Raw genomic sequence first — 13,634 nt, 5'->3', positions numbered from 1 at the left:
CAAAAGTTAGAGCACAGGACTCCCCAATCTCCTTGTCTGCTCCCTATGGTGAGATTATACCAATGTTTAGCTTTTGCCATCAAAGAGAAAGGAAAAAGCTTCCATCGTAAGGTTTCATTTGACATGCCTGCAATGCGCAAGCATACACAGGTTTGCTCAAACTCATTTAGGTGGGAATAGGGGTTTTGATCATCTTCGCCTGAAAAGGGTTGATCCTGAACCATGTTGATTAAACATGGGCGCAGCTCATAGACAGGTGTTAGGATAGGCTTTGAAGACTCCTTTAGCTATAGGTTTGCGCTCGTAGGTGCACCATATTGGTAGATATGGGTGGATTCTAGATCCATGGTAAAAAGAAAAAGATAAAAGAATAATGATACAAGGATAAGCTAGGTTTGAAGTTAACTCAGCAACTGTTTCCTTGGCAACGGTGCCAGAAATGCTTGTTGGTATAAATTAATGTACATTGAATAATCCACAAGCGCACGGATGTTATACCGATGTAGCACTTCACCGGGAGTACCTAGTTTTATATCGAACTCGAGGAAACATGTGTGAGAATAACCAAATCTTGCTTATCACAACTTCACAATCAAGGCTAGATAATAGGAGCATAGAGGAGACTGCTAAGGTCTTCTAGTTCTAACTCTGGTAAGTTTTGTCTTCTATTATTTAATTCTGGGGATATTACTAGAGGGAACACAGGCAGAGTATGTTTCCTATAGTAACAAAGTCTTGCTAGGCCTTCTAACGGGAGGTGGACTCTAGAGGATTCAACGTGGCTATAAAAGTCATCCTCACGAGCTACCACCGATCTAGAAAATAGGGTACATCCACGAGTAACCAAGTCTAAGCACCATGCTTACACTATGAATACTACTCTAATCCAGGAGCTACAAGGATTAAAGTACTCAAAGAGAGTCGCAAACCTAAAGAACAATATGAACAAGATGCTTACTTGAATTAGAAGTCGACTACCAGAGAAATCTCAGATGCAAGCTCAAGAAGAACTTGATTTCACCAGGGTACAAGCCGTAGAGAGAGCTCCAACATACTAGGACTCCTCCAAACTCTTCTCTCTCACTCTATCTCACTATCTCTAATACAAGACTAGATCCTATTTAGGACTAATCTTCTCTTGATTACTAGCCCCGATCCTGGTGGACATATGAATTAGGGTTTCTGGTGTAACATCCTGGTCCAGGGCTTAACAGGATTAATAGGATACTCATACCAATAAGTTGCAACTTCTTTTCCGGAAGCCCATCTGCAAATAACTCTGAGGTTAAGCGTGCTTGGCCTAGAGCGATGGGTGACCAATCGGGAAGTTCTTCCCGGGTGCGCACGAGTGAGGACAAAGTGCGCAGAAAAGACCTGTGTTGGTCTGTGAGGGCAGTCTATATCCTAGAGAAGCTGCTAGATGTAAGCGGGCCCGGCCTCGGAGAGGCAGGACGTTACAGAATGGTATCAGAGCCAACTCTCGCGGTTTCACGAGCGCGTGTGTCACAGTTGCGTAGGCATGGTGCGCATGGCTGGTGTGGATCCGGCGTGGTCACACAGCATGGCACATGCGCTGGCTCTGGACACACGAACGTAGCCAAGAGAGGACGCTCCTGGCTTGGGATTGATCGATGAGGACGTCGATCTCTTAAGGAGGTGAGGATGTAACATCCTGGCCCAGGGCTTAACAGGATTAATAGGATAGTCATACCAATAAGTTGCAACTTCTTTTCCGGAAGCTCATCTGCAAATAACTCTGAGGTTAAGTGTGCTTGGCCTAGAGCGATGGGTGACCAATCGGAAAGTTCTTCCCAGGTGCGCATGAGTGAGGATAAAGTGCGCAGAAAAGACCTGTGTTGGTCTGTGAGGGCAGTCTATATCCTAGAGAAGCTACCAGATGTAAGCGGGCCCGGCCTCGGAGAGGCGGGACGTTACATCTGGCTTCTTAGCTCTTAGGATCAAATGAGACATGCCCTAGAGGGGGTGCACACTGGTATATATAGCCTGGAGCGTCCAACATGAGCCCTTGGATCAAACTGACTTAAAGAATGGTGGAGATGCAATCGTTAAGGCGGTGAAGAATCGACATAACAACGAGGCTGACAGGTAAGGCCCACAGGGGCCGGGTGGCCCCATGTGTCAGAGACACGTGTCCCGCTTCGGTGATTCGCCTTTTGGAGTCTTCTAGAGTCTTCCCACGTCGATTACGTGGCAGAATTCCATGATTTCTTTTGACGAATAGGTCCTCCTTGGAGGTTTTTTGATTTAATCCTGCTGAAAACACAGATTCACCAAAACTCATAGAATTTGTCAGTTTAAACACCTAAGTCAACATTGGTGATCCATTTTAGGCATTTATGCAAGTTATATTGATGGTTTGTAATGAATGTTAACTACCATCAATAGTGGTTGAGGTGTGGTCGTCGGCGTTCATCGTCGTGGTCATGGCATAGGGCAAGATCGTGGTCAGTGGCGGTCGACCAACATGGCTAGGCTTCGGCGTAGCTAGCTACAGTGCATGCGCGCCTAACAGCGGCCTTGGTGCCACCGACAGCAGGGGGTAGGACAGGGTGGTACGACTACGGCTGGGTCAAAGAAGGGCACCGGGGTGTTAGGGTGGCGATGGTGCACTTGAGGCCAGCTAGCGGCCTACCTAGCGTGGTAGGGGCTGGCTGCGGCCTATTATTGCCGCTGGTGACCGACTAGGGAACACAATGGTGGCACTCTGGGTGCTCCAAGTTAGCGTGGAGAAGCAGGGAGAGAGGGAAGGGTTTGGCGGCGACATCTGGAGAAGGGCAGGGAGGCAACGGTGGTATTTATGGGCAGCAGCTAGGGTTCCTAGAAGATGGACGGTGGGGAGCGTCGGCTTCCATACACGCAAACACGTGGAGAGCATCGGTGTCCGTGCTAGTGCATGGGGAGGCGCGCGGCAGCTTTAGGCGCCTAGGAGCGCCTCTACCCTAGGGTTTGGGCAGGGAGCGCAATTGCTAGGCCTGACGGCCATGGCAGGGGCGAGCGAGCTATGGGGTGCGGTGGCAGGCGCACACTGGGCCAAAGGAAAGGCAGGGCAAGTTGGGCCTTGGTGATGCCGTTGCCCGCATGGGCTGAGCGGGGGAGGTAGGAGGGAGAGAGGGAGGTGGGCCTGACGATCGAGGGGGGGCTGGGTGTGGCCAGGTCTACAAGCATTGGGAGGTGTTGGGCTAGGGTGCATTTGTCGCTTGGGCCTACGGGGCTGCTGGGTGGTTTAGGCCCAAGAGGAGGAGGTGGTCCAGTTTGGAGGGGAAGGATAAAAGGTTTCTCCCTTTTTATTTCCAAGGGGCTTTTGACCCAAACAACAAGCTAAAGGGATTTTGACTCAAGGAATTTGAAAGAGGTTCAAAAGGGATTTGAGAGGAACTTTGCTATGGATTTGTGCACTCCAAACTCCAACCAAAACTCCAACCCAAAACCAATTCAAGAACACAGGCACTCTCCTACAATCAAATCTATATGGATGCACCGATTTATCGATAAGCTCTCCTAGGTTTGAATTATGTTTGACCTAGTGACTACATGCTTCACACATTATAGGGAAAATTTTAAAAAGCTCAGATTTTTGGATTCACGAAAACCCAGGATGTTACACATATTCCATGATGAACCATTAGGGAGGAGTACGATGGGATTGCACCTAGAATAATGCTAATAAATCTCATCAAGGGAGGTGCTGGATAGTAAGGGGTTGGAATAGCTAAAGGTAGGAGAAGGGTGTAGTAGATTGATTTTTTGATCGATCGTGTATGGATTACCTCAATCAGCTATGATTTTTTGATATATATAGGGATTAATCTTATAACAGTAGGAAACCTTTCCCCAAACAAGATATGCAAGTTCCCCATGAAATTGGGCAAGTTCCCATCGAATTAGGTTTCAAGTGCACTTGTATAGCCGAAACTAGCTAAGTCTAGTTTCCAAACCAGCCTGTGCCGATTTACATAGTGTTGCCTAGTTGCCTAGCCAAAACCAACCTTCACTGCTATAGAATTTCACTTTAGAGGTGGCTGGTATGCCTCTATAGAGGCGGCGTCGAACAAAAGACACCTCCACCTCTACAAATTAGTTTACAGAGGCGGATGTAACAACCACCTTTATAAGTCCATTTGCAAAGATGACTATTGTTTCTAGCCGCCTCTGGAAAAAATTTCCACCAAATTTCTAAAAAAATTTTGACCAAAATTCAAACTGAGCTAGTGATTTCCATGCACACATATATTTATATATATACAAAACAAACAATACATATCATCGCATTAATATGTCATCTAACAATACATTTGTTCAAACCCCAGAACATATGTTGGCATTTCTAAACGTCGTTACTAAGAAAAGAGATAGAATCCATCCCCGGCAATGGTGCCAAAAATGCTTGTTGGCATTTCTTAACGTCGCTACTAGAATTAGTAACGCCGCCAAGAAATACCTTAATGATAGTTCTTAACATTTATGGAACGAATCTACAAGCGCATGGAATTATCATTGTAGCATTTCACCTAGAAGTATTCAGGGTATCATTATTTATATTTTCCCAAAGGAAGGCAATGGTGTAAAAGTCTAGAGCATGGATATGATTAAGACAACATGACTGTATGATAGGCCGATGTTCATAACATGGGTAAATGATATGGTTCATGATAGTGTGATACACATTCGGGCCAACCTCAAGGATAAAAGAAGAGGAAAAGAGTAAAGAATAAAAGAATGTTTCCTAAGTGGAGCAGGCATGTCCTAATATAGTCACGCAAAGAATATCAAGTGATCATACATATACATGAATAAGAGTTAGCACTAAGTATGAGATGGGTCGGGAGGCCACTGAGTACTGATCTACCAGCAACCTCATGTGACAATTTAGACTCCTACACCCTACCTAAATGTGGGGGATTACGAAGGACGAACAGGGCTATCACCACCTGCCGCCTACCCCTTAACCATGGAGTAGGAAATGTATTCACCTATTCCTATGCACCTGAGCACCACACTCATGTACAAAGAAACTACCCAAGCCCCCCCGAGACTCTGACCCTACGGATCAACAAGTAAAAGACTTGGGCACACCTGAAGGCACGATGAACCACCACCTCAACATAGCTCTAATCTTACTCATATAAGATGCATGAATGGTTAGGCTTATGGTTCTACATGTTAAGTTCATAACATAAGAACTATATGCTAATTCATATGCCATGATCATAACATAAGAACTATACTCTAGTTCATAATTATGACTATATTGATAAGTAGAGAACAAGACTTTGGAGAAATGATTCATCTTATTCATACCAAGATTCTTCTCCAAGGAGTCAAGCCCTCCAAGGTAGCTTTACCTAGCTCCAAATGACTACTAAAGGAAAAGAAGTACAAGAGGTGGTAGTGAGGTAGAGCTCCAAATGTTGTGTCCCAAATGGTGTGTGTTGTTGGAGGCTCTCCCCTCTTTTTATGCTGAGTACAGGTTGGTTTTGGGAGAGGTAAGTATGGTAACTAGCCCAAACTGCCTTTACATGTCATCAATGCATCGCCTGACGAAGATGGGCCCGGGCGAAGCTAGGGGCAGTGCGGGCGCACCCCTGGTACGGCCGCACCAGGGCTGGCCCCGTTTGCCACCGCCTTTGCACATTAGGCCGCTAGTTGGGGCTGGAGTGCATCCATGATGGTAGTTGGCCCAGATTTTTATAGGTAAGTAGGCCTTCTTGTCATTCCTTTGCATAGATCAGCGTTTACACCTTCTTGGTTTGCGCTTTTTGATTAGAATTCCACCGCATTTGTGTATAAGCTATGCAAAATAGTGTCTCTCCAATACAAGTGGAACTATGTCAAATAATAAAGGTATATGTGTGTAAAACATGTTAGTTTTTTTTCCTTTTTGGACTTAAGTTGGCGGTTGGATTTGGTCGATAAAAACCGCCAACAAAATCCCCCAAGCTTACCCTTTGCTGGTCCTCGAGCAAAAGCTAAGACATTGGTTATTGATCTGGAGTTGCTACTATGCTGATTACATTTCATAAGTGCCATGTCTATAACAAAGTATTCTTCATTGATTCAAATAAGTCGGCATTTTATCCACCCTTTTACCTTGATTCCTATGGGGTTTATAGCTTTTCTAAGTCTTGGGTGGTTGCAAGATAGAACAGTTTTACAGAACCGCCAATCATTCATCCTTTGATCAACTTTCTTTTCGGAGGTTTTGAAAAATTTACAAAATAAATTTAAGTTCCTCGAATGATACACTCTATCGCTCAATGTGTATGATCCTCACCAAAGGCTTTTGGTATTTGCCTTTCTTTTCATTGTATTTCTAATGGCTTGTGTGGAGCTTGGTAGGAATGAAAAGTGAGGCATACTTGCATCACATAATTTTGCTAAGTCAAAGACCGGACCTCAAGGAGATGCAAGTCATACACTTTGATCAAGAAGTGCAAGTGCGTGAAATTTTAAACTATTGAATTTTTGAACACCTTTGTCATGCCTCTCTCTTCTACTTTGATTTTGAAAGTATGGGCTATATTTTTCTCTTTTCTTCTCTTTTTTTTTCTCTCATGCTCTTTGGCATGGATTTTTATTCTCTCTCATGATCTTTGGCATGGATTTTTATTCTCTCTCTCTTTTTTCCACTCATGCTCTTTGACATGGATTTTTTTATTCTTTTTGCATAGCCCATACTATCTTTTGGCAGAAAAACTTGGAGAAAGAGGTTTATGACATAGTGATGGAGTTATTTTTATTTGGTGGATGGATGGCATGTTTTTGCATAACTCTCAGTGTAAGAGTCAACATATTTATATCAGGAGTGTATGCGAATCTTGATCATGGGTGCATGAGGAAAATCTCAACAAGGGTCACAACAATTTGACAAAGCTCAACATGATAACAAGCAACATATGAGTATAAGGTTTTGCAATGTATAATATCATATGGCTTTGGTAGGATATATCATCATTGAGGAACTTTTGAATTTTTAGCATTTTGAAATAGAAAACTCCGGTTGTCATGTTTCTCTTAGAACAAATGCATAGCAAATTCCGTTTGTACCATATCTTATCCCGCAACAACTTAGACTAGATCATGCATTTGCAACCCACAAGTTTCAAATTTTTAGGATGAGACATTTTTAGCCAATAAACTCAACTCTTGGGGAAAGCTAAGTTATAAACTAGGCACAAACGAAATATAAGACAAAGTAACTATTCATCATTTCAACAAGGATGAACTAAACATTTTTACAACACATATATAGAGTGGAATAAATATTTTTGTTCTTTTTTAGCATATTTTATTTTTTTTATCATGTTTTGATTTTTTAAATGCAAGGTGCTAAAAAATAAACATGAATGCAAGATACGAGTCACCTCTGTGGTAGGGGGTCCTCCCCCAAGCTAGCTTGAGGCTTATGGTCTAGGGTTGTACCCCTACGACCGCTAGTACGCCATTGCATAGTCGTGTTGTTGTTTCAGCAGCGTGCTCATTTGTTGCTGTTGCTGCTGTTGCCATTGGGTCGTATCCTGCACATGAGTATTTAATGTATTTTGAATCTCACCTGTGTGGATTTCCAACCCTCCGAGCCGGGTGTTGATGCTGTCCATGTGACGACGGTCTGAAACAGACTGTCGTGGCATGACAGGTGGTGGTAGTCCCTGGGAGTCGAAGGGTCAGGCTGCCACTACGTACCCTGTGCCCACTCTATGCTGTTCGCGCTCTACCACCCCCGATCCTCTAGCTTCATGCAGTTGTGGGGGTTGGTCCTAGCCTGGGTTATACCCGGGGATGAACCCTAGTACATATCCGGCTGGAGTCCACCCCGCATGGAATGCTGGTTGTAGCCAATTGGGGAGTGTGGTGGCTGTGGTTGTGGCTATTGGGAGCTGGATGTTGCTTAATTCCTAGCTTTGCTCCATGTCATCCTGCTAGAAACACTGCTCCTGTGACCTTCCTCTTTTGATTCAAGAGGAAACGTTAGCTCCTGGTAACTATACAAATAAAGTCCCGGGTTAGTGTAACAACCCTAAAAATCCAAACACCAAAAATACCAACTACAATTTTTTTTCTAAACAAACCCATGCATGGTGAGTGTACATGATAGGTAGCTCCCTGTAGATCCCAAGTTAGCATGTTTGAGCATATGTGTATCATCTACTTGTGAGTTGCATCTTCTTGATTTTATGTGTTGATAACAAAATCAATTAAACCTTATTAAATAAACTTGGTGTGTGAGTGTTGCTAACCTTTGGCTTTGACCCTAATACCCTAGTTGACCCCTAGTGGATCCCACAAGGATGTATACATGCTTGGCAACACATGTACAGGTGCCCAAGGTATAGAGTATAATATAGAAAAGTAGGGAGAAATAGGGAGAAAGAGAAAGAGAAAGAGCAAAGCAGCCCAGCCGACCAGCAGGCCTAGTACTATGGCCCATGTCCCTCACCATGCCCTCAGCGCCGCTACCAGCCTAGCTTGCTCGAATGGACCAGCCAACACCTCCTCCCCTGCGTGCGCACCACGACAGCCTAGCCAGCCCTGCTCGCTCATGCCACGCCCGCGTCCGCTCCCTCTCTCTCATAGCATCATCGACATGCAAGCCCATGGACCCCTCCTATCATCCCCTTTCCCTCCCCTCCTCTGCTTTTCATGCTGAGGTAGAGAGCCCTGCCGGCGGGCACTGAAGCCATGCCTCGCATCCCTGCCGTCCCCTTCGAGCCTTAAGGCCTTACGCACGCTGATGGATGCCATGTCCATGATCCATGGCTTGCCAACCTGCCCTGGTTCGCGCCGTGCCATGTCGCGCTTACGTTGCCACCGTGGCCCCAATGGCTGATGCCACCACTCCCCTCCTTTTGACCACCGGCGTACAAAATCAAGGGTGTGAAGCTGCCCATGCCCCCACCAAACCCCAAACCCTATCCTAGAGGCCCTATCTGCCCTACACGTGCTCTTCTGCCCTTCCCCGCTATCCGCCACCCTGCCATGGCCACGCCTACCTATAAAAGGGCACCTTCGGTGCCCTTGCACTCCTATGCCCCGTCGCCACTTGATGGCCATGCACATTCCACGACCGAGCTAGAAGAGAGGAGAAGGAGAGGGAGGACCGTGGCCGATCTCCTTCTTCCCCGATGAGGTTTAGCACAGCGCTGCTACACCTTGACACGGCCATGACTCACCACTGCACCGCCGCCCTAGCTTCACCACGACCACTGGTAAGCACCCCGATGCCCTGCTATCCACCGCTGTCAGGCGTGCGCCATGGCTGCCTCCACGTCCTCCGCACTAGAGAGAACCAAGGTTGAGCCTTTGGCCACCGTGCTATGCCACACACACGTGCACACACGTACATGAGCCAAGATACAACCATTTGAGCCCTTGGTGCTTAGGAACACCGGTGTCACTATGCTGCGCTCGCACACGCCCACCATGGCCAGAGCAAGGCCACAGTGAGGGTCATCCCACCATCACCGAGCCAGTAGAGGTAGGAAGCCCACCTCGGCAAGCCTCGCCTCACCGAGGGACATAGCCCGCACTAGCTGAAGGTGAAAGTAGGACCTCGGGGGCCGCCGGTCGTGTCCACCTCATCGGAGCCGCCGCCACCTTATTAGAGGCGTTCCCACCGATCCTGGCCACCTTATTGAATGAGGGATGGTCGATGAGCTCCACCGCGTCACCATGATCCTAGCTGCCTAGCTAGATTGCCCGATAGCCGACACTAACCCCCATGTCACCATTGCTAGTGCCTCATCGAAGCCATGCCGCATGTGCTGCCGCCGAGCAGATTCCACCATGGAAACCGGTCACTAGCGCTGCCTTCACGAGCACTCCAGTGACCCTGATCACACGGAAAGGACCCATCTTGAGCCCTGGTTGCTCGCACAGCTGGGCCGCCACATCATCCATGCCCGTCGCATCCTGGCCATCATTAGCCGGTCACGAGATGCAACCTTTGCCCTGGTCGCCCTTGTCGGAGAGCCTAGGACACTTAGGGAGAGCCATGGAAGTCTTGTTGAGCGTGCCACGCGAGTGCACCGCGCCGCCACCCACACCACCGAGCTCGCTTCAATCATCGAGCACTGGTAGCGGCCCTTGCCAGGGGCAAAGGAGGCCACCTTTGGTGCCCCACCGTGTTTGCATGGGTGCCTAGCACCCCTAGGAGGCCATAGGATCCCCGCCGAGCACCACCATGCACTGCCAAGCGACCTTGTCACCGGTGTACACCCCGTGGCACCTCTCCCTGCACCAGGTGCACCGTGAGCCAAGAAAAGGAGAGAGGAGGTGGACGCGGTCCACCATGGACCTAGTGTGTGGTCCATGGACCTGTACTCAGTGGATGACCATGAACCATGCCCATAGGCGCTGGCCTGATAGCATCCTACTAGCGCCACATGGATGGCCCTAGCTAAGTGACATGTGACCGGGCTAGCCTAGCCCAACATGGCCCGTTACCTGACCTGCCAGGCCTAGCCCGAGCTCGGTCAACGTTGACTGTTGATTAGTCAATGCTGACTGATGACCTGGCCCCACCTATCAGTGACCGTAACCGCCGACCAATCACAACACACCACATGTCAGCCCTGCTTATTTCCACCCTTTTTCTTTTTCAAAATATGATTAAACTTAGAAAATTCATATGATTTCAGAAAAATATGAAACCAATGTCCAAATTTTTCTAAAAGCAAGCTCTACATCATAGGATTATGTTGGAGTGCATTTGGATCTTTGTTTTTCCATCCTTCTTTGTGCTTATCTATAGGAGTCACTTATCGTTGCTATTTGTCTTGTTTGATAGACTTGGAGGAGCCGCTGACTGAGGAGGATGATCTTGACTACACGGAGGAGCTTGGAGATGACCTGACCATAGGTGCCATGTCCCCACCCAACCTCGTAGAATCCTATTAGACATGCAATAATATAGCTGCTAGTGCTTTATTTTATGCAATTGAACTGTGATAGGGTGCATGGTAGAACTGCTTGAAACCACTACCTTGATGCAACCTTTACCCCTACACACCCACTGTTAGGCTAGTCACTCGCTTACTACTTACTGCTTAGTTCTACTATGCATTATATCTATGATGTGATTGTAACACCCTAGGTGTTTGGCTTCCACATAATTGCATTTCATTTCATAAACATGTGCATCATCTATGTCATCATGCCATTTGTCACTGAAACGTGCATATGCAACATTCGCATATTCTGTTTGTTCATACTTTATTGCTTATGAATGGTAGTAGTGCAAAAATGTGAATGCAACATTAATTTCTCATACCTAGAAACATGGCACCATGGTAGGAATGTGGCAAGTTAAGCTTGCAACAAAAGTCATGCAACATATGAAGCATTGCATTGCAACATATGAGTGAATTGCTTGTTTTAGTTGCTTTTATCACATGTGATCTTTGTAAGTGGTGTAACAATTTTGTAAAGTGGTTGATCATGGTCTATTACACCTTAACTACACTTAGGTTACTTGTTGGAACATTGTTCATGTAGATCAAAATGACCAAAATGCCCTCAAGTGAAGGTTTGACTAGATTTGACCCTTGGAGTGTCACGGTTTGACTGATTCAAATGACCAACTTAGAAACCTTGCATGGCTTTACACTCTTTACAAAAGTTGTATCTAATTTATTAAGAAACAAAAGTTGTTTTATGACCAACTCATGAAAATGTGTGGAACATGTTCAAACAAGGCCCACAAGTCAGATGTCCATGCTGTTTTCACTGAAAAATTTGTCTAAGTCCTAAACTGCAATTTCAGTTGGATCAGGTCAACTTTGGCTTCATGTAACTGCTGATCCATGGCGATTAGGGCTTGGTACTTGAAAGGAAAATGTAGCTGGATGGTACATCTACAATTTTCATGTACACCGTTTTTACTAACGAACAACGGATTAGTCAGGATAAGGTGTTGAAGTGGCGCTGTCAGTCATCGTTGATGAACCTGAATCGCTGTTTTCAGAAAACGGTCAGTGACCGTCATGGCCGACCGGTTCAGAATCTGCTGGCCGCATGGCGCCACTCGTCGCTGCTCGCCTGAGCGCGCAGGCCACGCGCCGTGGGCGCCCTGGCATGGCCGGCCGCGTCTTGAAGCCACCCCGCGCCTGCCCGACCGAGTCGCCAGCTCCAGTTCGCATTTCCTCGCCTCCCACAGCGCAGCCTGAAGCCACCCGCCATTGCCGCCGGAGCTTCGCCCTCGCCTAGCTCCCACGTCTTGGCAAAAACGTGTTGCCCAGCTTACCCAAAGCCCCCGCCGTGATCCCCTCTTCCTTTTCCACCGTGTTCGCGAGTCGATCGTGCATCGGTAAGGGTCAATCGCCGATCTTTTCCCCACCACCGCCTTGTCGAACCTCGCCGGAAGTAGCGCTCCTCATGGCCAGCACTCCTCGTGTCCTCCCATTCCCTCCTCTGGCTCGCTTTAGGTCATAGGAGCACCACCGAAGCCCATAGGGTCACCATTAGGAACCTTGACGCCGTAGCGTCGTCGGAGTCGGCCCTGCCGCGGCCCGTGCGCCGCCATTGCTCGTCGCTGACCCTGTAGCCGTGCCTAAAGCTTCAATCAAGGGCACGGCTAGTTGCGCATTGCTGTAGTGAGCACCGTAACGCCGTTGGTTTCACCGGAGAAGCCACCGACGGCGAGTCCCCGCCGTCGTCTTCTTCCTTCCCCTGCTTCTCTCTCTATCCCGCGGGTCCGCCTTGTCAGCCGCCGTGGCCGAGGCGGGAGCCCAGCGTGGGCTGCTCCATTGTCTGGACCGCGCCAGCGTCGCTCGCGGGCTGCCGTTCTTCGGGCCGGCCCAACAGCTGTGGCTGTGATTGTTTTCTTATTTGTTTGTTTGTTTATTTCACAGTTTGGCATATAGATTCAAAAATGTGTATCTCCTAGTTGGTAGATCCAATTGTTATGGTTCTAATTTTGTTGAGTTCCTAGTATTGTCTAGTATTTAATAAAAATGTTATATGAGCACATGTTTTAGAAATTCTGGATAAATTAAATAGGACTTTGAAATGTGTTTTTGGATACATGCAAACTTGTTTGAATTTTATCTTGAGTTTCTGTGGTCCAAAAATGGTGAAATTTTATGGGTAGTCTATTATTGCTTAGTAGAATCTCTGGTTAAAATTTTAGAGCTAGTGCATGTATAGTTTTTAAGTTATAGAATTTCTTTTTATCAATGGATGGATCTTATGTGAATTTTCATAATTTTTCTGTAGATCCAGTGTAGGTAAAATTTGGTGAGTAAGGTTCTTATGCTAAAATGATGTTAGGAAAAATGTGAAATCTATTGCTTGACACTTTTCATTAGGGTTTTCTAATTATGCTAAAAATGGACATACCACTTGTTATTTTAGGTACAGCAAGTTCTGCTTGCTCAATGGCTTTGAAATTTTTATGGTAGTCTATGTGAAGCATGAGATAGCTACCGTAATTTTTGTAGATTTTTGTGAACAGCTTTACTATATATTGCTTTAATCACCTAATTAACTAAATAAATTGGAAAATGATATTAAATAATTTATTAGCAGTTAGCACTATACTTTCTAGTGTTCCTCTGGTATGTTGCAATAAGTTGGTAAGCTTGGTTTGGTCAAATTAGGCTTTTGCATCATCATAAATA

The sequence above is a fragment of the Miscanthus floridulus genome, chromosome 16, assembly GCF_019320115.1.
Source record: "Miscanthus floridulus cultivar M001 chromosome 16, ASM1932011v1, whole genome shotgun sequence".
NCBI lineage: Eukaryota > Viridiplantae > Streptophyta > Magnoliopsida > Poales > Poaceae > Miscanthus > Miscanthus floridulus.
Note: the sequence above shows the minus strand (reverse complement) of the source record.